The sequence below is a fragment of the Netta rufina genome, assembly GCF_964035555.1.
Source record: "Netta rufina genome assembly, chromosome: 1".
In the NCBI taxonomy this organism is placed as follows: domain Eukaryota; kingdom Metazoa; phylum Chordata; class Aves; order Anseriformes; family Anatidae; genus Netta; species Netta rufina.
The window spans coordinates 120,188,197-120,213,640 of NC_140123.1; the positions used below are offsets into that span (position 1 = coordinate 120,188,197).

At 37.5% G+C, this 25,444-nt stretch overlaps 1 protein-coding gene across 3 annotated transcripts in view; it reads right to left on the minus strand.

Moving 5' to 3' along the window:
• ZBTB20 (zinc finger and BTB domain containing 20) overlaps positions 1 to 25,444 on the minus strand; it is a 453,606-nt gene that overhangs the window by 376,669 nt on the left and 51,493 nt on the right. For all 3 annotated transcript variants that reach the window (XM_084301334.1, XM_084301336.1, XM_084301335.1), the window contains exon 2: positions 16,354 to 16,413. The gene's annotated coding sequence lies outside the window, so the exon portion shown is untranslated. The remainder of the gene's footprint in view (positions 1 to 16,353; positions 16,414 to 25,444) is intronic.

Genomic DNA, 25,444 nt, shown 5'->3' on the forward strand with positions numbered 1-25,444 from the left:
ATGATCAAAACCAAGAGATCAGAACTGATTAATCACCAGTTTAGAGACAACACTCATTACAAAGCAAATGCTAAAATAATTGCATTACCACAGGAGAACAAAGTTGGGGGGATTCTACAGCCATATCATCTTTAATAAGTGCTTCATTCACTAACTTTGTAATAGAGAGAACAGAATTTCTGTCCATCAATTCTATCAATTATTGTATCATATTTATAGCAGATAAAAATTTACAAGCATTGTTAGATAGTCACCTTATCTCCAAGTAAAAAAAAAAAAAAAACAAAACACCTACATATTTGAATACAAAGGCAGCAAACTAGATTGTATTTTTCTTATCAAGATTAATATAATGTATTAATACAAATAAGACAGCTAGATAGGAGTTACAACAGCAACGAGTGAAATTTCCCCCGCTTTCAGGTATGATTAAAAAAGCAACACCAGAAATATAAGCAAAAGGGGAAAAATAAGGTCATTCAAATGAAGATAAGTTTAAAAAAAAAAAAAAATAAAATAAAATAAATGGTCCTGAACCTGTGGTAAAACCATGAAGACAAAGCCTACAAGAAGAAGGTGAATGAGGTGGGATGCCCTCAGATGTTTCACAGGACAGTCTGTGGATGAGGGCAATTGAGTGGGAATGTGGAATTCCACAGGTAATGTTGGAGCTTCCAATGTCTCCAGCTCCAGTGACTAATGTGCATGTGTAGAGAAAAAACTACTTCAAACAGAACTTTTTACCGATTAAGTCACTACCATAAATCTCAATATGTTCCCTGCCATATTGGCAGCCTGTCCTTTCTTCCTTTTAACTGTGGGCCAGATCCTCAGCTGGTACAAGTTGGCATCACGTTTTGTTGCCTTCCGTGGAGCTAAGCCAACTGATGCCATCTGAGCATCTGATACTATATTTCTGTAGCAGTCAAAAAAAAATAATGATACAGTGGCATTAATTACTGCACCACCATGTCTCATAACCTCATGGCAGAGGTGGAAAGACTTCTCATTTAGAGTCACTGATCAGCATGCAAACTGAAAGGGTCACTTGGCATTCTAAGATCAGTTTGATGGCCATCTAGCTACTAGGATCTATTTTTTTTTTCAATTCCACAAGTCACTGGTAGTCGTTCCTAACACAGGAGACACCATTTCTCATTTTCCCCAACGTATTCAAATACTTAAAATTTGTTAATCCAAAGGTGTTTAGTAGTTGTGCTATATCCTTAAAACACCATGAGCTGTTGCATCCGAAATGCAATGATCTAACACACAGAACACATACTGGGGCAGACAAAAATCCATTTAACTGAGAATCCTCAGTCCTACGGCCAGCAGCGGATGCTAAGGGAAGGCGGGTAAGCACATATTCATCTGCAAGCTTTCTACTACAAAGTAATAGCATGCCAGAGATGCAAACTGAAAAATACTTGAGGTTATACCCACAAGTCAAAGTCACAGAATCATGGAATCATTTAGGTCGGAAAAGACCCTCAGGATCATCATGCCCAACCAAATACACCTATACTTTTATTTGTAACTCTTACTAAGAGTTCTACAGTGGCAGCTACACAGAGTCATGCTCACCGTGGTATGCAGAGAAATCAGAAGATGGAAGGCAGCCCTCTTTCCAAGGTCCAGAGAGACAGCAGTAAGAGAACTCAAAACATTATCTTAGTCTTTCCATATCTACATTTTTTAGCGCTTGGGTTTTGTTGTGCACATCTTTGTTTGTTTGTTACTCCTGCTAGGCCACACTGCCCTGTAGAGCTAACTAGCCACACTTCCATGGCCAGTTGGAATAAGGGCACTGGATTTCTGACACCACACTGACAACCTTGCCTCAGACACCAATATTCTCTGCTTTAGGATCTTCTTATAGAGAAGATGGTCATTTTTTGTTTCAGCAAAGGGTGAAACGGGGTGCAGGACTCATTATGGACAACTGCATGTTGGTTTTGACTACTCTCTAACAACAGCCTGACACTCACAGTTTATGCTCTTCGTATTAAAAAAATGTATATGCTGCATTTCAGTGTAGAAGGAAATAACCTTAACAGGAAAATCCTAGCACCCAAATAAAGCTCTTCGCCAATGAAATGCCATTTCCTACTTTCTGACCAGCACAAAAAGGTGTAGCTTGGGGCTTTAAAGAACAAGGGTGGCTCAGATACTCAGACATCCAATAAAAGCAATGATCACTTGCATCAACCTCTCACATATATCAAAATTTTCATTAACTCAAGTAGGTTATTGAGGGTTACTGTCTGTGTGTTTGAAGGAAGGAATAAATGGGAAATCTCACCGAATCTATCTTGGCCTGCCTGTATTTGCATTTCTTGCCCTTCCAGTATTCCCTACCATATAAAATTATCCCTTCTACTCCTAAGTTGTTTTGTTTTAAGCACTTTATACCCCCCAAACACTCAACATTGAGATCTTACTGAACATTAAACTAGTGGATTCCCATCTTTGTCTTTAAAAGGGTAAAATAAAAGTAGTAATCTATTAGACTAAAAATATTTTTTCTTCACTTGCTCGTTAGAATTGGCATGTTACAGCAGCATGCACATGCCTAACAAACTTCCAAAAGAAGGACTGGAAGTAATTGAATTCATCTAGAAGCAAATGTGAACTAAATGGCCTTATATTGGCTGAAGTGTATGTCCCAGAATACAAATAGTCTGCTATGGATATAATGTAACTACCTGCTAACAGGAAAAGACCAAAACATAGGAAGATACATCCTTGGCTTGACTGACCTCAACAGAGGTTTTGCCTGTGTAAGGACGAGCCAAGAAATTCAGGGATTTAGCCATAAAAGAAAAGCACTACCAGGAAACAAAGAAAGAAGAAAAACAGTGAGAGAAGGTAACATTAGAGAAGACAACATGTAGGGGAAGGATAACAGTAAACAGGAAAATGCGAGGCGATAAATAGGAAACAGGAGAAGCAATGGACACATTGATTTCTTAAAGCTTTTAAAGGATTGACTGCAAGTCTCTCTGCTCAATACATATTAGTGTTTAATATGCCAAAAGACAAGTAACTGAATTTCGTTATATTAAAAGGAAAGCCTGTTCTGATTTGGATGCATTTCACTAAGTTCCTCTCCTCATCCATACCAAAATGGTAGTCTCCAGCTTTCTCTTAGCCTCCTCCCCCACTTGTACTCATAGCTTCACTCTCCCTCTAGCTCTCATTAAAACGGTTTGCTGATGAGAAGGAACCATTTTTTCCCTTGCTAGTAATGGAAAAAGCAGCAACAGCCTCTCTTTTCTCTCTCTCAGGCCCCAGCTCAGCAAGGAATTTTTATCAGAAGACTGCTGAATTGACCCACAGAGGAGCAAAATTTGCAACTGAGAAGTAAGGAGTCATGTGACAGCTGAATTTCCCTCCAGCCGTCTGTTTACATACCAGGAAGATGCCAGGATACTGGTGAAGTGTGCTCAGCTTCTTTTTAAAAAATCCCTCTGTGATAAAACGTCTTAGCAGCCTAGCACATTTGCTATTAGGTTCTGATATTACAAATGAAGGAAAATGATGGGAGCTCTATTACGATCATTCCAGAGAGCATTCCACAGGGAACAACTCTGGATGAAGAAAAGAAATTATGGACTTTCTCTCAGAGATGAGCAGATCTTAATGTGGCAGATATGATCCACACGACAAAAGGGTTTCAAACCTATTACATATCCAGTAGAAAATGTAAGAGAATTTTAAACAGACACATTCTGCTTAATTCAAATAAAATTAAACCAGTTGATTAAGAATATGTCTTAAACTCAACATGAAGAGTACCATCCATCTTTAAAAGTCTGGCCCCCAATCTCTGTATATTATTCTTGGCAGAGATATGTCCACACTCCGTCATTTTGTCTTAAGTCGGTCTTAGGACCCAGCTGTTCTGATATTGATGAAAATGGAAATTTAGACCTTGAAATATTTCATTTAACTATTATTTAAGAAATATTATTGCTTAAATGAGACGCATCATTCACAAAAAAAAAAAAAGAAAAAAAAAGAAAAAGAAAAAAGAAAGAAAAAAAAAAAGAAAGAAAGAATAAAAAAGCTCAAAAAATCTGCTTTTTTGTTCTTTTTCAAATGCATTATCTGTATCCAAATTTTAAAACAATCCACTAATGTGTTTAGTCATCCTTACCACAGGGGAAGAATGTAAGTAGGGAATTTCTGCCTGACAAAAAACCTGCAAAGTGATAAAGCTTCTAATTTTGACTTCAGTGGAAATTTTGCTTGAGTATGGATTCAAAGGATTTGGCCTATGCTTTGCAGATGACTGGGATTCAAGCATATTATTACTTAGATAATCGTTTTGCTAGAATCATCAAGTGTGCTCTTAAAAGGACTGGAGGGAATGAGTTTGACGAGAGATCAAAGAGATCAATTATTATTGTGTCCAGTAGACATAAAGTGTCCATTGGACACCAGCTGGATGGGCAGAAGAGAGGAATTAATCCAATTTAGTTTTAGGGTGCTAACATAAAAAGTAGAATAATTTCTTTCCTTCCCAAAAGCATGGTTGGCATTTATATTGCCATTTCTTATGTAATGAAACTTTCCTAATATTTATTATTTATCAAAAATACTAGTTTTGAATGTTTCCCTAGGAAGATGATGAACCTAATTTTTATTTTTAGTTATAAAAAGGGGGCAGCTCTTTCTAGCAGGCCAAATACTGAAATCCTTTCCCAGCATTTAGACTGTCCACTGTTACAGATGCAATGTGACCAAGATTCCCCATGAGAGCTAGCTAGTAAGTCTGGAGAAATCTGGCCAGGCATCTTGATAATGAAAAGAAATATACAGGCTGTGAGGCTGTGCAGCCTCATAACTTTCATGTCTGGAGTCTGTTTCTCTTTTTTTTTTTTTTTTTTTTCTCTCCATTGAGCGTTCTTTCCCTTCTCTGAAAAGATGTGGAAGGCAACCAGGAAAAAAAAGCAACAATCCATCACAGAGTTGATCTGAATCTCCCCAAAGAAGCAGACAGAACAAATGGCTCCTCAAAAGTAAATCCCAGGTGAAAGCTCCATGTTTCAGTTTTGTAGTGCTAAAGAAGAGAAGGGATGCAGATATTTACTCCGAAACAACCTAGCCTCTAAACTTGTATTTAGAGCTTGTAAGTAGCTCTTGGTTTAGCCTTTGATTTTGCTAGGTAGTAATAATTTGGCACTATTGCTCAGGGTCCATCACTTTTATTTGCTAACTATATGTTATAAGCAACTTACATATACACATGTCATTGCAGAATTTGGCCATGAGATCTTGAAAGTAATGTGCAGCGCTATGACTCAAACCTGATACAGGTTTCTTCAAAACCTATTCCGTCAAAACTCTGTGAAACTGCAAAAAGGATATGAAGATAATATTGATACACACTGCAGCTGGCTACACAAAGATTTGTAGAGGAAGAATAAGGGTTACCAGAGCAGGAAAATACTGTTAATTACTTAGCATTGTTCCTTGAAGCGTAATACCAGTATCTGGAAACTGCACATTCCTACCTGTATACCACATCAATATTACAAGGAATAAATCTTTCCAGAAGAAAGGAGAAACTGAAAAGAGAGATGGAAAAAATAAATAAATAAATAATGGTACTCACTAGACAGTATCTGCAGATGTTCAGCTGGTAACTTAACCTGTCTCACTCCCTCTTTCAGCAAAACTATGAGTATCACAAATATCAGATTTCTTCTCTGGCATGTCCAGTGATGGAAGTTCATAAAAATCTAAAGTATAATGCTCAGTAGAAGCCCAAAATAAGTTTGTGTTAAAATATCCACTTAATAAGAATGCCACTGTGACGGTAAATTTCCACCTTGTGTATGAAACACTAGCGTACTCAAGTTTCCCCTGTTTGTGGGGCTTAGGCAATGCTCTGCTCAGGAAGCTAAGGATAAGCCTGTACTCCCATTATTCTGTTGTGAATTAGCTCAGCAGAATGGACTTTTATTCTGACATGACTCAAGCAAAAAGTACTCTGGACAGATATACTACGAAACCAGAAAATATCCCACAAACAGCAATCATATCATTATTATGTAAAGTGTTTACAGGATTAGGCAGTAACAGCAGTGACATGATAACACATACTAAGGCCTCATCCTGGAAGGCTCTTTCGTCTGAATAATCCTAAATAAGTGTGTGCAGTCCTTTGCAGGGATTGTAAAGTGTGGAAAACTATGAAATTTGGGTGGAAAGAGATCAAAAAGCTCAAGCACACAGTAGTGGTGCGACTCACTTAAAATTCTACAGAAAACAGAAATTCATAAATAGGATTGTCTCTGACTTTTGATCTTGTCTGTGGGACACAAGATCTCTTCCCTGAGAATAAATACACGAAAGCAAAAGCAACCCCTCCCTTGACATTTTATTATATTTCTGTAATTGTCTCGATATACCAGATCAATTGCATTTGAAAATGCAGCTATTAAACCATAACTAGACCATCTTCGGAGCCTTTGTTTGTCAATTGCATCAAACAACAATTCTTCTGCAGACAAGAAATCAGACTGTATTTTCACAATAATTGCAAGTCATTTCTGGGAGAAAGAGGTAGCAACAATACCCAAGGAAATAAAATAACACACTTTTGTGCTTTCCCATCAAACCCGATAGTGGTATGGGTTTAAATCAGTCAGAGGCAGCTACGCATGAGAGATTGCACTCTGCAGGCTCTATCAGTCAGAAGTCAAGGATACACGTCCATGATTTATCATACTTTTCATGGTAATTAGCTAGAGTGCCATTTTGCTTCCAGTAGCATCACTCAACTTTCTTTTTTTAATTTGGTCTTTTTTTCTGCAAATGAATTTACATATTTCTCAGTCTCTCATCCCCTACTATGTTTTATTTATGAATATAGGCCTTCCTGATGGTAACTTTAATGTGAAGAAGGTAGTAATTAGTGTACCTATCTGCTAAGTTAATCCCTTTCCCACAATGTCTGCAGAGAAGTTTAAGGTAAGTAACAGTTTACAGTCAATATTAGGTTTAATTATGCTTAATGAGGGTAACTGTCTCTGTTTACTAACTGCACCTAGGTGTGTAGCTCCTATATGAGTTTTTCTCCCAGCCTCATTCTGCACTGTTAATAGTGCCACTGTGCACGGTATGTGTGGTGCTTTAATGCATGAAACTGCTCCAGGAGAGCCAAGCAAGTGAGGCACCTGTTTCAACTCAGATTCAGTGGTAGGAGAACAGTCTTAAAACAATGGCAGCTCTGTGTAAGGAGGAAGTTTTACTGTCTGGTATTTGAGTGCATGCAGTATATTAGAGGGAAAAAAAAATAAATCAGACATTCCCCAAGCCCCTCCTCTTAACAAAAAATAAATAAAATTACATAAAAATAAAATAAATAAAATAAAGCGCTTGTTCCCAATTTGGAGAGACCATCCCCCAAAATGTTTCCTGTAGGAGTTACTACATTCGTTTGGTTCACCTAAAGCTATGTTAACAATTCATATCTTAAAGGAAGTTACACAAAACAATGAAGGCTTCTTGTCTTACTCATATTGCATGAGCAGCTATCTTTCAGAGCTAAAAAGTTTCTAGAAACAACTGGAGACTACACCAATGTCATCTTATAACTTCATACCAGAAAAAACGAAAAAAAAAAATGTCACATCCAAACCCACCTCGACTCCAGCTGCTCCATTTTTAGTCTGTTACTTCAGCCTGCAACTTCCTAAAATGATAATCTAGATTTGAGTTTACTTTATTACTTTTTGCCATAATATTTTCCTTTGTGACTTCATGTATTATCCCCTTGGGAAATTCATGCAATGGGAAATTTTTTATACATATTTATAACAGCCCATGAAAAATGTAACTTCCTAAGTCTTTGATTCCCTAGGATGCATGGATTTGGCTTTTGTTATTTTTGTGTGTGTGTGCGTGTGTATGTGCATGCACACGCATGAGGGACTACGTGTGCAGGAGAAATGCCTAAAAACAAAGCAGTTTGATTTCTGGTGAGAAATGGAACTAGAACACATAAAAATTGTTCTGGAAAAGGAGAGGTTAGTTCATTTCATTTTTCCAAGGCAGCAAGAAGCAAGTTCTGCATTCTGTTCATATCAGAGAAATGTGAAGTTTACTTAGACATAGCTTAGGGGGCTTGTTTGTATTTCTGTTTTCTTTTTTGGCCTACTGAGCACTCTGCGTGAGTCCACATGTTCCCTCCTTATTTTTGGCATTGGCAAGACTTCAAGAAGAAAAAATCTTTGGTTAGAAAATTGTTTAAAAAAGGGCGAAAACCTTCAGCTTTTGTTTTTTTTTAAAAACACCCAATTATTTGAATGTCAAAGTATTAGTTACTAAAGTAAGATTTTATCTAAAGGCTAAATTCTAATTCTAGAAGCTAAATCCAGATCAGCTTGCTTTGATTGTACAGGTTTTAATATCTAAGCTCAAGTCTCTTTCTTAAGGCTTGTATTATTTCTACAGCAGGCCAGACTATAATAACCCTTACATCCCTAGTACTGGATGTTATATTCATATTACTAGATGTTAGGGAAAAGAATTCTAAAAAATAAGTGAGATTTTGTAACCAAGGGTCTTTCCTTCTCAATACTTCCCTTCTAATGTTCCAGAGAAACATGATCTAAGCATTTAAAAACAAGTCTAACTATGATGCAAAACTAAGAGCTACATAACAAAAAGTAGACACCTGTTTTCACAGTGACAGTATATTCTTCTCTTTTCCATTTAGGACATCAATATGCAAATAAACATGGACTCCATTATGGGATGAAAATTATTTACATGCACTTATAATTTTTTTCAGAGAACTAAGGAGGATTTTTATCCAAGAAAGGAGCAGAAGTAGGAAGGGTCACTTTACTGTTCAAACAGAAAATCCAGCAGCTAGTTTAATTTAATGAGTTAAAAAACTACAGAATGATTCTAAGGATCTTGAAAATTTAAAGCACTCATGATTTCAAGCATATGTCATGAAAAAATCTAAGTGAGTAATGCATACAGCACTTAATATAAGTGGCCAACACCAGGAAAGGGCATATTCAAGATACTTCTCACCTGCTGGTGCCTTTCAGTTACTGCCATAAACAACGTTTGGGTGACTGAACCTGTTTAGAAAGCAAAGTCCTAGAAGTAGAGGCAACAGGATTACCCGCAGGCCACTGATGCTCAGTGTACATACGCGTGTAACTGTCTCCTCAAAAATCCACAGGCAGATCTCCAAACCATAGGAAGTAGATCTCCCTGAGAGGAAGATGGAAGTGTGCATTATTATGAAAATTTGTGCAGCTCCCGTCCCCAGACACTGTCTGGAAAAAAAACACCACACACTTCTCTGCAGAACCTGGGAGGATGGTGGGCTTGCTTACTTGGCTCAATGTGGATAATAACTAGGCTTTTCCCATTACAGTGTTGCCTCCATGCACCTTCCTGCTCAGACTCACCAATTATAATGAAGAACCTTGGGAGGATAAAGATTTTTTAAACTAATTGCAAGATAACCAAAGAAAAACTGTTTTTCAAATGTTCAGAGTTTGCTTCAGAAAAAACATTTTTTTTCCAAGATCTGGGGAAATTCAGTCACCTCTAAATGAATTCAAGAGTCTGCTGCAGTACAGTGTCTCAGCAGAGAGGAAGGAGGTCATGCTCCCTTGATGACCTCTGAAACAAAGATGAGAGTCTCCAGTCTTGGTTGAGGAGCTTACCTGAGAAACCTACAGTTTGACGGCCTCCAGAATATCAAGCAGGCTTAAAGCATGTGTTCAAATCATGTTTATATCTCAGGTGAGCACTTGGGACTTGAACACTGTGTTTTCACCACCTACCAATCAAACTGTTAGAACATAACTTACAAGAGAACTCTTACACATGGGAACTGAGATCTTGGGGCCAATCCCATCTCATAAAGAATATCTACATGGGCCTATAAACATCACTGTAAACATACTTTAATTCAGAGTAAGGAAAACGTTTCTGATCACAGTTCTGCAAATGACAATTAAAAGTATTAAAAAATTAAAGGCAGAATCTGTATGGAATGAAAATACTCTATGAGTGACTAAGTAGCAACATTTCTTGATCCTTTATTTTCTTCAAAATTGATTTCTTTCCAGAAAAAAAAAAAAAAAAAAGAAAAAAAAAGCTTTCAGCTGCTTGTCTCTCAGAAGAGACTGCCTACTTTTCCAAATTCCCTCTGCCTTCCTTAAGATATGCCTTCTGAAGGCAAAGGGACTCATATAATCCCCAAAGTCCTATTAATATCAATAAGAATGATACAGGTTTGATTCAAAACAACCAGAGGGAATGGCTACAATGGGCTCAAAGCTGTTTTTCAGAGTCAGAATGGTCTGTATCATCTACTTGGCACTAAAATGTGCTTGCTGCTGCCATGCAAATGGTCCAGCTCATGCTGCTGCTGACTTCTTGCTGTCTCTCATTTTATTGTCTGCTATTTTATTTGCTGGTACAGGAGAAAGAGGGTTTGGTCTTTTAAATGACCCACATTTCTAATAGCACTGAGTTAAGCAGAAATGCTCTCCTGCTATTGATACTACTGCATTACGTAGGTTGGTCTTGACTAGAAGGTTTACAGACTTGGATGAGACACGTGGAAGGTGTTCAGTGGCACCACCACATTGTCACCATAAAAACATTTGAATCAGCTCTACGAGAAAAATAGATGTTCATCTATAGAAAGGTGGCGTAGGGAAAGAAAGAGGGAGATGCTGTGCTGAGACAGAGCAAGAGAGGGAAAGGGAGGGAGAGAAAGAAAGGAGGGAAATTGGGAAGAAGGGAGAGATGAAGGGGGGAAAGAGGGAGGGAGGAAGAAATTAGAAAGGATTTCAGAGTACTGCTCAGTGGAAGATACATATATGGAACTTTATGGGACACAGTAACGTTTTGAAGAGAAAATCTTGTTCTGCCAGATGAAGGACATACCACTCCCTTTTACAACTAGTCCCTTGCCAACCCAAATTCTACTTGCATGAACTGTGGTAGCCAAGTGCCTACTGGGTTTAAAAAAGACAACATAAAAGAAATCTGACCAGGGGAGAAAATCTGACCAGAAGCAAAAAAACAAACAACAACAAAAGAAAACAAAAACAAATACAAATACTGCCCTGAGCTATCCCCTGAAGAAAACTACCTTTCCCCAAACAAACACCAGAGATACTAACGATTAGTATTTTAATCTGTTTGGACACCTGAGTATTGACATTTGGGCAGCAAAATAACTATTTTTTTTTCTTTCCACTGAAGGTAAACTGAGTCGATGAAAGAGAAGAAAGGCTTTATTACCAGATTTTGTTCTATGTCCCCAAAATGCTCATGTGTCATCAAAAATGTGTCATCTGTACCACATCCACCAGGTATTACAAGATGACTCACACTTAAGATGAAAAAAATCCAACTTAAAGGAAAGTTTCGTCTTGGCTTCCACCCCAGCAGTCAATACAACTGCATATATCTGAACAAGACCTATGGTGGCTAAGTACTTTCTTCTGAATCTCAAAAGACTTCACTGACGTTCTGTTTCTTGCCCATACTTTTCTTCACTCCCAGCGGACAGGGACGTTGTCTTTTTCAGAGAGAATGTGTCAGATCATGGCCCCTGGCAAATCAACATGAATCGCTAAGAAAGAAAATTTTAACATCCTCCAACTCCACTTTTAAAGTGCTAAATGAGGAAACCTGTTGTGCTAGTGTGTTGATTAGAGGAACTGTAAATGTCTTTACCAAAATAACACATTCTCTCTCCCATCTTTTCTTTTTGTATAGGAAAGTATACACACTGGCCTGGCATTGTTAGTTTTACTACAATATCTGCTGAAAACCACAGTGCGTATACATGCAGGTAAACATAAACACACACACACACACACACCACTGAACTTTGTGTTGGCAGCCAGACTGTGGTAACCCATGTCCCCTGGGCAGCAATCAGCTATGAAGGAACAGGAAAAAGTGACTGTAATGATTAACTAGCCCAGTGGGCTATTATTCATGGCAGGTAGAGCAGCAGCATTGCAGACTGTGATGCTGGTCGCCTCTCCCTCTGGAATGCTGCCGGATGCCTGGAATCAAACTTAGCCCAGAAAAAAAACAGCAAATCTAATGTCAACATAAGAAAGAAGCCGAATTTTGCCTCCTGGACTTCGCATGTAAGGAAGAAACTTGCAGGAGCAAAGATTTTCTGTTAAGCTTGATGTTGAAAGGATATGACAAATATTCCCATTTATCAAATACGTATGCGTAGTTTATGGTAAGACTAATAAGGTTATTGGTATCAGCTATAGGCAATTATTTTCTATACAGCATGAAGTAAACAACTTTAATGGCAACTGGCAAGTACCAATGTTGTTCGGAGCCACCATGGTATTAATATTGGAGCAGATGGTTAAAGGGCATCCATTTAGTTGAAAGACTAAACAATGGGTTTCCCTCTAGCCAATCAGGGAAAAATCAAAGTCATCATAGCTGTCCCCCCTATGTTGGTGCTTTACCCTGCAGTCCCCAGAAAGCTCCAGAAATTCCTGCAAAATTCTTTCAAATCTTTCCAATACTTTTCTAGCAGTGCATCAAAGGTGAGCATACCACAACACCCACTGTACTTCTCCCACTGTTACCACAGTCAGCATTTAGCAGTGAGGCAATACACTACTGCCTGGACTTCAGCTTTGGGAAACCAAATTCAACCTGATCTCTTCTAGTTTTCAATGATTTAACTTCATCATCCATGATAAAAAAGAAAATTAAAGTTTAAGCTTTTTATTATTATTATTATTATTTACAACAAAAGCATTTGCTGTTTATTTAAGAAGACCTTGAAAAAAAACTATAAAAAAAAAAAAAAAAGCAAATTCCTTCTTTCAATAAACTCCTTTTCCCTCTGAAAGGCTTTGCTCTGTGTGTGGATTATTCATTTACTTTAATTATTTTGAAGTGCCTCTGTTTGAGTGGGCAGGATTTAAGTATCCACAACATCAGCGTAAGTCCTAGAACTAGTTGTTGTAAACAAAATGTTCTGCAGTGGCCTAAATCTGCATAAGTAGCAAGCCTTGAGAATTTTGGAAGTCCTTTTCCACAAAGAGTAATTCTGAGGACCCTGAAACCTATGGGACCCAATTCCCTGAGCAAATATTGTGGGACTTACATTGTATAGACGGGTCATAACTCCTCTAATCTTGAATGCAGATATAAATCCTTCTTCTCATCTAGTAGGAAAACAAACTTGTTGCTCCTATTTAAATGTGGAAAGCAAAATCTCACCTGTAAGAGGCTGGTGCAGAAAATGCAACTGACCAGACATTTTCATCTACCACAAAAAAAGGGTTTATTAGGACAAAATGACCAAGTGATATAACAGAACTCAGAGAGTCAGAACAACATACGCAACTAGGCATGTAATCAAAAACAAACAGAGATCTTTCATAATCTCTGTAATCACCTCTCTCTGTCTCACGCACAACCACACATATACTCATGTACAGTAACAGGAATACGTAAATTGTTGTCCCTTGTTAAATGTTTTCAGCCAAATGTCTTCCTGGTTAATAAACACACACACTAAGTACAACAAGAAAACAAGCTGTAAGAAAAAGCCCTTGGAAAACTTCAGATGGAAGACTTCAGATGTAGTTATGTTATGAAGACAATCACAGAAGGGAGAAGAACAAAATCTGGGGAAAATATACAGGATTAAACCGTTATCACTTCACATGCAGTGGACTTTGACTTGAACAAGGATTCCAAAAATAAACATAACTAACATTTAAATTGCAAGCTGTATTTTCAGTGGCCCCTTCTTGCATGACTGTATGTATACTCAAAACCAAAACCTCAGCAGCTAACACCCACAGCTTTGAGGAATTTTGATCCCAAGGATCGAGCTAACATTCAAACTTTCCATTGTACCCACAGGCTTCTATGATCACGCTTTTAAGTACGAATGAAATGAAACTAAAACCAAAGAGAGAGAAACCAACTGAAACCAGATGAAATGAGGATATGGAAGGTGTGATGTAGGCATCTGGAAAACGAGAAAATATCACCTCTGGTAAATCTCATTTTGTAAGTCTTCCCACTTGCAGTCTGCATTCCTGTTCTTTGTGTTTACTTCCACATAAACATATAGCTCCTCTACACTGTTGCCAGTAGTTACACCCAATACTTACAGGTAAGCCTGCAACTCTCTTCCTCTACAGAGGTAAAAGAGAATGGAGGGAAATCAACAGCAAGAAGGAAGTATGAAGTATGAAAACAATTCTGCACTTACTCACCTGCAGTTGGTTATATCTAAGGAACAGTTGCTTTAAAATACAAGTTGTTGTCAAGGTTTGATTTAGAAATCCCTGTCAGTTTTGACATTCAGGTGAAAGTATTGCTGCTGGCTCCAGAACAATCTGCATATCTTATCACTAAATAAAATGTCTGAGGTGTGTACCAATCTGATGAAATTATAAACAAGAGTCCACATAAGCACACATGTCTTCCTGTTTGATTTCTGTCCTCTTCGCTCCTCTATAATAAATTATATTATCATCTCATTCTAGCCAGAGGTTTAACTGTGCATGTAAAAAGGAAAATGATAGCAGCCTATTCTTTTTCACACTTTACAGCTGAGAACCTGACAAAATTGTGGATTTGGTGAACAAGCAGAAAAGCTTATTTTGTTACCATCTACCCCTTTTTATAAGCCACAGAACTGGTAGAAAATCCCGTATTTATGTATCTTTGAAAAGTCTCCCATACTCGACATAAACAAATAAATAAATACATAAAACTACACCTTTTTTTTTTTTTTTTTCCTGCAATGACTAATATACATGCTTAACTTTATGTCCTGCAATTAATCTCATCTACTTCAACAGGATTACTCATAATGCTGTGAGTGAAATACATGTGTAAATCCTTGCAGAATCATGGCCTGAATTGCCAACAGCATTACATGGAACGATTAAATGCCCAGGCCTAGAATGGCTCTTCAGAAAGATTAGAAGAAATCTTTAGGCATAAGAGGTAACAAAATCTACTCCAGGGAGAAGCTATGAGAAGAACAGTGTTCTGGGAATTGTCTTCCCTTGGGAAATTCATCTGTCACCAAATTCTTCCAGTAACATTATATTCACCTTCTTCATCTACCAGTTATCACCTTCACTCACCACTCCTTTCTCACTCATCATAAACCTTTCTCCTTCTCCCAACATCCTCCTGCAGCTGCTTTGTGCCAAAGGAGACAGGAGATACATCTCACTTCTTTTTATTCTTTTGTGCAGTAAAACAGGATGAGAGCACACTCTGGCCCTTATATTGACTACCTTAGTAACAAAACAGTTCACATGCTAATTAACTGAGCTGGGTGCACAATTGAACAATGTCACCAACTTTGCTTCTTAACCTGCTACCGAGTCATTCACATGCTGGTCTCTTAACCCTCTCACTGAAGATTATTTGTTCAGTATACCCTATGGACAATCCTTAATCTGTATTTTCTTTACGTGAGTTTATTACAAGAAGCTGCTGATCAAAATGTATACAAATTGAATATCCAAAATGTCTAGTTCCACCTCCTGATGAGTAGCTTACCACCTGACTTCCTATGTAAATACTCACAAATGCTATATCAAAATTTATTCTCTGTACATTATTTAGTGTTTGGATAAAATCCATGGCTTCCACAAACACTTCTGCTTGACAAAGTCAATCCCTTAAAAGTTCAAATGACTATTATTTGTCACTAACATTTCACCTCTACTAATGAACTGCAAAAATGAATGATAGAAAATGCAAAGCTGTATTATGCTTAGCAGTTAACATTTTAATAAGGAGGAGATTAGCAATTTTTAATACCTCCAGTGCTTTGTTATATACAGTAGCACAATAACTGAATATTTTAATTGCTAATTATTTAGACCTCATTCAGTTCTCACTCAGGCAAAACTCCCATTGAGGGACTCTTGCCTGAGAAAAGAGCTACAGGATTTGTCTTACTGTAATTTGAAAAAAAAAAACTTTATATATCATAAAAACTATCAAGTTATAGTGAGACAAAAATCATTAAATCCTTAGCAATATTAAACCCTACTGAAAGTCCCACTGACTCCTAACGCCAATGTTTTTATATTAAGTAAAATAGATAATTGCAGTTTACCAGTTGTAACTTACCTGCATAATTTAGGCCCAGATATGCTGGTGCTTTTAAAGAGATCTAATAATGTTTTGAGTCTTCTTATCATACCCCTGCTTTTCTCCTGTGGGAAATCTCAGTTCAAATGTGATAGGGAAACAGCATTTCCAAACAATTACAGTATCAACACCTGCAGAAACCTAAAAAGTAGCATTTGATTTTACCTTTTGACTTCGGACTCCAAAAGGGTTAAGAGCAGCTCTCAACACTTCTTTTTTATGCTGCTGTAAAGAGAAAAATAAATAAATAAATAAAATGCTTATGTTTAGAGATTTGCACACACAATACCTTCAGTCTTCATTACAGTCCAATAACTGGGAGTTCGGTGGGGGAAGTGGGTGGAAGGCTGTATATATATAAACATATAACTACATGAAGGAAGAACAAAAAAGTCCTACACATTAATGTTTAGCACACAGGTGGCGAACAAATAAGCTAATTGTACTCGTATCCAACATGTCACGTTATAGGTGAACTTCAGAGAGAAACGTTACACAACCAAACACCAATTTAACAGAGCGATTCACACGACTTCATGCTTTAAAAAACAAGAACAACAACAACACAACTCTCATTTTTTCCATTAAATGTAGTTTCATTCCTGCTAGGGATAAAAACAAATGGGTGTCACAACTGAAGTTTCACCAGTTATGTTTGCCATTCAAATGCATTTGTGGGAAAAGTTACAGGTAAATACTCCAACAGTTCAAGAGTTTAAAGAGGTTCTTTTATTCTCCTTAAATGAAGAATCGTGTATAATGTCTTTGCATCTGTCAGCTATAAATGGCTTTAATGACTAGAATGCTCAGAAAATGTCTCTATAGGCTGCTTTTTGAAAAAAAAAAAAAAGAAAAAAAAAAAAAGAATTAAAAGCAGACTTAGAACCATATAACACTAATTAATAAAATGTTCAGAACTGGCTGCCAAACAGTTGAGGAAGGAGTATTTTGAAGTCAGAAATGAGACTTGGGCACTCCACTTCCACCAATTCAGAGTATGGTTTAGGGCCCTAATTGGCATCACTTCCAGTTCCTGTTATGAGAGGTTCACTCAGGTTTCAGCTCCCAAACCCACTTCAGCCAGCCTTCTTGCTTCCTCACAGGAGCAGCAAGGTCTTTTCATTGCTCCCAAGTGCTGACTTCCCACCTAGGAACCCATGTCCAAGTCTAATAACCAGCTCAAGTACGGCAGGAACGGGCTAACCAAGCCTACTGGTAATCCTGTAATCCTTTGCTGGTGATGGGTTTTCCAAGCTACCCACAAAGGCATTTTAATCACTGAGATTTTGACCCCCTTGCCATACTGTAGAACTGATTCAATGGCACTTATTTGTCATAGACTTGTTTCTCCAAAGCTCAGATGATTTGCTATCTGTTAATGGACCTGTGATCTCTTACCTGCTAAAAGTAATTTGTTAACAGAAAAGAGGTGAAAGAACTGCTTTTTGGAGCAACCTTCTTATTTGGAAAGAAAGGACACAAAGCACTGTTTTCTCAGGTTAAAGAAGACACAATGACAGCAGGCCTTCTGGCTGATCGCTCCCGAGCCTGACTTCCCACCAGATCCTTGCTACTACAGGTGCTACTACAGGTGCTACTACAGGTGCTACTGTTTCCACCTCGGTGACACACTCACAGCTTCATGTCACACCTGCAGCCTTCCCTTAGTTTCCTGGGTGCTTCCTACCTCTGATCATCACCAGCAAACCATGCCCCAGGTTCTCCATCTGGGGAAATTTCTCCGGCCTACGTGGGTCAGCCGTGAGTGCGCAGAGCACGCAGTCTGTTAGATGGTGGCTTTCAGGGAAGGAGGTTTATTTTGCTGGAACTAAGGCCGTGCAGCATGTGCTTTAGCTTTCATAAGGTCTGCTGTTGCCTGAATAGACACGCCGGGCGGCAGCTGGTAGCACTTTCCAACATTACACAACCAGGATCTCGAACAGTCTGTCAGTTCTGCGCCGACAATGAATAAAGCAAACCAGGAGGCCTAAAATATTGAGTAACGAGGATCAGGTTTTGACCTTTAGATGTGGGTAGATGTATTGCACGAGGGTATGTTTGATTTGAGCGATACTAGTAGGTATGAAACGGTGCTGTTTGCCTAATGTCTAACTCATCTAACAACTGAAACGCTCTGCACTGGCTGGCAAACTACGTGCTGCAGTGAGAGACGGCTTGAATGCCTCTACAGTGTACTGGGGGAGCCCAGGAAGAGAGGGCAATGCTGGGGAATCAGAAGAGATGAAAAGCAGGAAAAAGTACGGGAAAAATCAATCACAAGATGAAAGAAATCTTTTCTGGTTTAAAGTCCCTGAGGACCTGTGGTGGTGCTCAGGCATCATCTCCTCCAGCTCTGCAAGGTCAAAAGTTTCAGTTTCTCTTCTCTGGTCTACTGGCATTTGAAATTTTGTACACCTACCCATAGCATGCATAGCTACCTTTCTCAGTTACCATTCTTGCCAGAAAGTGCTATACAAAGGTCTGTGTCATTATAACTGCTACATTTGTTTATTTTCACTACCATTAATTTATCCTTTCCAAACTTTTGAATGCCAGAGTTTAATTAGTGATAACAATTCTGCCACACAGTTTTTAAAAACTATTTTTATATGGAATTTAAAGTAATCGAGCCTTATATTTGAGATGGCCATTTGTAGGACCAAGATTGTTAACAGAGCTTATCATATCTAAAATTACAGGCCATTCATTTTGTTTTAAATTCCACCCGCTGTGTTTACCTTTAATGGTTTCACTTGGATCAACAGCTTATTGGTGACTCAAATTATATCAAATAATACGCTCAAAACCTGATGCAGCTGTATGACATCGTGAAAAACTATGCACACAACTCAGGAAATTCATTTCAAATCCACTTGAAAGTTAAGTCCCATGTACTAAGCAAAAGTGAATACTTTGCAGCATTGGCTCAAAACAGACTTACTGACTTCAACGTCACAAAATACACAATCCTCACAGAGTCTTGAGGTAGATCACAATAATTTTCCAGATTTTTTTTTTTTTAAATGATTAAGTCAATTAGTTAAAATACTTAGCTGTTTTTTAAAATGTCTAATCTAATCGAGATCTACAACAAAGATAAGAAATACAGAAATGGACAATTTAAACAGTGCTAAATTAAAAATGCCTCTTCTGCTATATCAACAGCTTACAAATGCTAACAGGAAAAAACTACATATATTTGTTCACTTCTTTATGTTAATAACTTATAAGCTGCATGGCCTTTCGATTTTTGTATGAATGAAAAAAAATCCTATTCAGTGAACTATTTTCAGATTAAGTGAAACCAAGATAAGTACATTCCATATAAAATATGTAAATAAAATTTGGACATTCTTTACATTTCTCTCAGTTTATGGAACCTTTCCCAAGAGGGAGAAAATATTATAGGATGACAACTGTGAGGATCTTCCTTTTTTAAGACCCTATATCCAAAGAGTGAATTTCAAAGAATAAAATAAATTATTTTAGCATTACTCCAGTTCCTCCAAAATACAGTCATCATAAATGCAAACTAAAATCCTGTAGCAAGTGGATGAAAGGAAACACTGTTGATTAATGCTAAGAATATAGCAGCCAAAAGGATTTCAGACAATGATTCATGGTAAGACTACCAGTAAATTGCTTGGTCTCTTGAGGTTCAGTCAACCTGGCATGAGCATTGGGTAAAGTATGTCCTGAGCAAAATGGACAGTGCATCATAGCAATGCACTTTTAAAAACAAACTGAAGTGTGAATGTAATGCTTATGAAAAAGGCTAATGTCGCAAGCTTAAAGGTTGAAATCCTCTCGTTTTTCCAGGACAGTACTTTGAGTAGAACGAATTTATAGGCTCACCACTGCCCTTGAACTGCGGGATCGTGTTGAGTGGTCACATATTGTGACTGGTTCAACCTCTTCCATTGGATGTCCAACAACAGACCAATTACTACTGACTGTAGTAACATTTTTCATGATACTGACTTCTGTCCACTGAGAACTAGACTTGAGATCTCTTTAACTTGTTTCATGAGTCAAGCTTTCTGTCTGGTGGGAAAAATAAATCAAATGACTAGCTTTAAATTTCTAACATAAGGACAGATTTTAGAGAATTTCTACATGAAGACTGCCAAAAACAGACTACTGACCTGACCTGTGAGTGTAAGATAACAAACTGGATATGAATTGGCTTTTTGGCAGGAAAGGTTTTTAAAGAAACAATACTCGGTGCTACAGCACCATTCTTAACGCAGGATAAAATCTTTTAGAAAACAACTTAAATTCTCCGTGCACTTCCAAATTCTACTTGAAGAGGACTATTTGCCCACATTTATCTATACGGAAGACTTGGATTAATAACCCTCTAGGAGAAAAACAAAATGACCTTTCAGGCAAAAGTCATGCTATGGAGAAAGGGAAGTAGGGGAGCTTCTGTAACACTATCTACCAGCTTAACTTCCTCTTAACTTTATGTACTGTCTTTCTTGAAACAGAAAATGTTGCCTGGAACACAAGAGGCAGAATTTTTAATATTAGAGGTACTAGAAACTAGCATGTATAATTCTTCAGAAGGAAATACCAATGCAGACAGTGAATTAAAACATGCCATGGTAACAGATGAAGACTTCAACTGTCAACAAAATCAGGCTATTAATTCTCACATAAACAGTCTTTTTAAATCTTTGATTTTTAATATACAGTCCAAAGATCACTCTCACATTTCAGCAGCTTTTGTCTTTTAATGCCAATCATTTCAACTGACTTTTCTCACTACCCTGTGCTTTCTCTCACCCTTGGAAAAGGTGAGTGAAAATATCAAATGTTATCTTACTCTGCCAAGACCAAAGGAACAGTTCAAATACTAAAAAAATTAGGCAACGGCTTTGCTTAAGGTGGGGAGGGAATGATCAACAGTGGGGTGGATCCCTACCTCTCAGCAGAAAGAAAAAAAAAAAGACAAACCCAAATCTCTTCTTACTCTCTGTTTCAATCTACGCTTAGGTCTAGCCTATGTAAACAGTAGCTGAAAATTACTGGGTGGAAAACACAGAATAATTTTGCTGCTAATCAAGTGCTTTTTGTTTTTTGTTTTTCCCTCAAGAAACAGATACTGAGATTCAAGAGCAACCTGGCAACTTCTTGCCCTGTTCATTACCACTGAGAGTAAAGATGCCCTGACTGATCTGTTCAGACTGAACTACCAGCTACCACAGAGTACAGTCTCACAATGAACAACTCTAAATATATTTGTGAGAGAAACTCACACTGCAGCTGGCCTCTCTGTACCTACTCAAATGACAAAGAAGATTTTAGACTTCAGAGCCATCACCTTTCACCAACATGTAAGTAACTCACTTATAAGAAAACAGAAATATTATGTGCCTGTTGGCTTATTTTTTCCTTCAAATTTCTGTTCTATTTCTGAAACAGGACAAGGCTGAAACTTCTCCTTGACTGAGATGTCACCTCGTAACAGAATCCTCTATCCCTAGCCACTGGCATCAGAAAGTAAGAATCAAAGGTACTGCTTTTGTCAAAAAAAAAAAAAATTATCACGTTTAAAAATTAATTTCCTCAAAGCATTGGAAATTAGTTTGGTGGAAAGCATAAGGAAAGAGAGAAAGATGACAATTCTCCATTCTCTCCAGAGACCATGTGTCCCCACAGGTTTTGGTTACTGTGCAACACTTAACTCCTTGATGGCTATTCTCTCATCTCCTCCTTGGCAGAAACTTCTTCAAATTTAAAAATCAGAACATAAGCCAAGTATATAAAAATAAATAAATAAAGCTCAACATCTATAAAAAGTACACAGACTAGCCTGCTTAATTATTAACAGGTAAACACAACAAATTCTGAATTATTTACTTAATCTTTTTCAGCTACAAACCTCAGACTTTTAGAGCATGAAACACATGCTTTATTTTAGGACATAAAGCAGATATTTTATAACGCTGTGTGGACTTTTTTTTTTTTTTTCAGAGGTGGGGTTGTTTTGAAGAATACACACTTCTTATTAACCCCCAAATACCTTTCTCTCACTGAACCCTGCTGGAATTTTAAATACAGAAATAAAAGTTTTAGTACAAAGATCCTGTATTCACGTGTTCACCAGTGAATGAGCTGGCTTGTTTCTGACTTGCAGCTGAGTGAAAACGAGATTCCTGTGAGGCATATGCAACCTCTCCTGTTTCTGTAAATCTGCGAGAAGGGAGCTGGGTTAAGAGAAGCTGGTGAAGGTTCCAGCCTGAGGTGCTACAAAGAAGGATAAAATAGTCTCAGGCACAAGCCCATTTTCTTTACTCAGTAAAGCTACCCTGCTGAAGTAAACCCTGTCTACCCCTCAAATAAAAGTCAATGCCACGGGTCCCCGATGATCCTACAAGCAACTGGTCTAGGCCCAACCATCTTTACGTTCCGTCTTCCTATGTATAATTCTCCCTAAGGCAGTGCTGGTCTTGTGCATTCCCTTTTTCTGGTGTTGCATTGAAAATGGGGAAGTTCCAAGCTCCTTCCCGGAGGTGCGATGAAGCAGTGACAGCCCTGCACATGACAAAAGTTGGCGCATACCCTTTGAAGTCTTCAGCAATCAGCAGTGTAGAACAACGCTATTTCCATCTCAGTAACCTCAGGCTGAGAACCATGCAGTCACTGCCATCCAGAAAAATGCAAAATCATTATCGCTAAGAAACGTGGTGGTGAATCTGAGACAATTTTTCTTAACTAGCCTTTCTTTGCAAACAATTTCATAATATTGCTTTTGAAGCCCTGGATAGGTATATGCAAATATACTCAAGTTGTGTATGTGAATGATGCCACCAAAAATCTATTCCAAAGCTTTCACACACGAGCAGAAGTCTCTACAAGAATTTTAGGATAATATCTGAGAAGGTGTTAACAGACTACTATCCCCTCATCGTTTCTACAAAACTGTGCAAATGTGAGATATTGCATCATCTACTCTTAATTGCTGAAATGGTCCAACATAATTTGTTTTCCCTGCTTTTAGATATTAATAATTTTGTCAATATTTATGTACCATACTTTGCTCAGCCTGCTAAAACCTTCCAAAGGTGTAATTCAGGAGATGAGATAGTTAAACACAGAGCTGGCTTAGCCTCTAATTTAGGTGGCCTACTTACGTTAGCAACATTTTATTAGCACATTATGCTGTATGTTTAATATTTAGTACATTGTGTGAAAATGGTTTACTGTGTACTGCTCACATAAATGACTTACAAATTCTGTTTGATACATAAGGAAAAATGTATAAGTAACACACATATTTCTAAACATACCTAACACTATAGAAAATAGGGATAAACATTAGATGTAGAGAAAACACAAAAATGGATCTTATAATGGAGTTAAAAGCTAGGTTATAATGTGTAGACCAAACAGGCAGAATTGGGGATATATGCACAAAGCCCATCCCTCTTTTAACTTTTCATTTCAAAGCTTCCTCTGGAGGCCTTAGAAGCTGTCCAACTGAAGGAAAAGATGACTTTCTTGCTGAAGTCTCACAAAGGAGACAATTGTAACAAAACACACAGGAAATCTCCCAAAATCTTTCATATTTTACCAAACCCACAAAGATGAAGTAGGACATTTGCTAGAATTTATGCGCACTTTGGGGACTTTTTTCACGAGGCAGGTAGATTGGCTATGTCCTTGTGAATGATGCAGCCCCTTTCCAATGTGTTCTTAAGCAACGTTAGCTGGAAGCGCCAGTGAAAGATGCCCTGTGAGTGAGCAGTAGGTTGATCCAAAGGACAATAACTCAGCCAAAGCAGATTTAAGTTTTCCTGGAACAGCTGGAGAGCAGTTCTGAGTAAGCATCCAGTTATCTAGCTACGGCAATATCTATTTTGGAGGTACTGATATTCAGGAATTATCACCGAAAAGGAGTTTTTGTTTGTTTTTACCTCATAGTTATGAGGGAAAGTGCACTGGTTTTCATTTTCCTCCTATCTAAAAAGTGAATCAAAGATACATCAACAGGCATTTGTAAGAACCACATAAGGGAAAATTCCTCAGCTTCCTGTGAATTAAGCCTACGCGAAAGGACCCATAAGCAGTCCCAGAACAATTCTTACTACCTTTGAAGTGCATGAAGAATGGATTTAGTCTAATGGCTTCAGCTCGGTTCTTCTTAAATTTCTAAGTATTGGTAGCTAAGACAAATGCTAAGGCTTTAGCAAATACCAGACTTGTTTTCTGCAAAAGTATCTGATCGCAGAAAAAGCATTTTTTTTCTACTGGCGAAGTATTTTCAGCATTATTACGAAAGAACCTTTATTGGCATCCCTGCCAAAATATCCGTTCCAAAGCTTTTCTCACTTTCTTCAGCTGATGTTTTGTCAAGTAACATTCAAAATCATTTTTATTTTGCAAAACAAAAACAAAACAAAACTGATCCTATTTCACATTCTTTTTATTCCTGTACTTTTGTGAATTGTTAATAGTTATTCCAATACATGTATAACACTTACGTCCTAAAATGACTCACAATACAAAATTTCAGTTCATATTTCCTCTATGAAAAAAAAAAAAAAAATCTTTGAAAATGTATCTTTGCTCAGTTAGATTCAGTAGGGGACATTAAAAATTCAATATTTGCCATGTTGCAATGACTTCCGGACAGAAAACAGTTCCTTCAGGCTACAGTAAATTCTTCTAGTCTAAATATAAGGGGAATTATAAGTACACACTTGCAACAGTACTAAATATGATACCCACAATATGGCTACAATCCTGATTATCACCTTTTCCTTTATTTTTTTCTTATCATTTCTATCTTTCATTACGGATACAGTATTTATTTTTTATAATGATTAATATGCAAAAATTGATTCATAGAAACCAAGTAACAAGAATGGGTCTAATTAAAAATTCATATTATTACAAAAATAACCATTAGATTAATCAATATGAAGACTGAGATATTCGGATCAGTAGGATTTTTTTTAGTTCTAACATTCATCCTGCTATAAGGCCATCAGGACAGTTGATTTAGTAAAAATGTTGGCTGAGATACATCAACACACAGTATTCAGATTAAAACCATGTTGGGAGCTATATTACAAACTAGTAGATATCTCCATTATGAGTATGCCTCATATTTTATAGAATAAATATAATGTTTGTATAGATTAAGGTCTGACGGAAACAGTTCAAGAGGGATTGTACACTTTCAGCTGAAGATAGACCCGCAGAAGTGAATGGATAGTTTGGGATTAAACTAATATTTGCTGTAATC